Genomic DNA, 1,441 nt, shown 5'->3' with positions numbered 1-1,441 from the left:
GGAAAACGTTCTTCACTGTAAGGGTTGTCATGCATTGGACCAGGCTGCCCAGGGAGGTGGTGGAGTTGCCATCCCTGGAGGTGTTTAACAGACGGGCAGAGGTGGTGCCGAGGGATGTGGGTTAGTGGTGGGTTTGGCAGTGTTGGGTTAAAGGTTGGACTCGATGACCTTAGAGGTCCCTTCCAACCTAGAGGAGTCTATGATTCTGTGCTGAGAAACCCAGCTTATACCTGAGTCAGTGGCAAAATCTTTCCTGAGTGCCCCAAGCCCAGCTGAGCGCTGACCCAGGCCGGGCACGGCTGGGGGTCGGAAGCAGCGGCTGGTGGCCAGGCACAACTTCAGCTACACAAAATTCCATCAGACCTGTCTTCAAATTGTCTGTTTCTCTCCCGTGATTTCTATTTGGCTGTTACTTTAAAAATGCCTCTGTTTTCTACAGGTAGCAGAGTAACTGCCTGCATGATCTCTGCATTACTTTTAATGAGGTCTGGGTATGGATGAAGTAAGGAGGGAAAGGGCTGTTGAGGAGGGAACCCTGGCGGGTCACGCGGGATTGTGGCGAGAAGCGCCTTCCCAGCTTTGCTGCTCTTTTGCGTGAAGCACCCGGCTTACCCAATGGTTCATGTGTGTGGTTTAATTTAAAAAAAAAAATAAAAATCTGCAATGCAATCTGTGCTCTAATTTGAGGACACCATTTAGTGATTTTAATTGTGTGACAGTATTTTGGTATTTTCAATACCCAGTAGTAGGTTAATGACTGTTCCTTGAAGAATGGAGTTTATATAACACAAGTCCTTACATAAGGAGGCTGATGGTGGCCTGAGGAACAGAAGGAAAACAAAGATGCAAGAATGCAAAACCCAGAACAAGCAAACTCTACTTGGATGGCCCTGAGAAGCCTAAAAAAATAAAAGATACTTGGGTTCCAGCAAGGTGAAACTAACCTTGAGGACTCGGAGGTGACGGTGCTGCACGACGCGACACAACAACCATCAAGCTATGTGCTACCACGCATTTCCCACGTGGTGGCTGTAATCTCTTCTGTTCACCCAGATTGCACAGTTTACATTAAAAAGAACAACAAATAAGCAAGAAAAAAAGTTATTGGCTGGTCACTTACTTTCTTTCGTTTGGTTTTTTTTTTCCCAAAAGCTCCTAAACAGGGCCTGAGTTGGACTGACCAAATGGCACGGTGAAATAAAACCGTGGGAGAACCTGAAGCGCGACCTTTTGCTTGCACCGTAGAGCTCAGGTTTGACAGACGGGACAAAGTTGTATGGGGTCATTTTATTTCCGTCACAAAAGTGAGTGGGTCTCTGCGTCACCCTGGCTTTTCTTAGGGGGGACAAAGCCCGGGGAGACGCTTGGCAGAGGTGGGAATCGCTCCGGGAAGGGCTGAGCACCCACAGCCTTCCTCTGCTGCCCCTTCAGGCATCTCCTC

Source organism: Charadrius vociferus, unplaced genomic scaffold (assembly GCF_000708025.1).
Source record: "Charadrius vociferus isolate BGI_N301 unplaced genomic scaffold, ASM70802v2 scaffold477, whole genome shotgun sequence".
Lineage (NCBI taxonomy): Eukaryota > Metazoa > Chordata > Aves > Charadriiformes > Charadriidae > Charadrius > Charadrius vociferus.
This window is presented reverse-complemented; position numbering follows the sequence as displayed.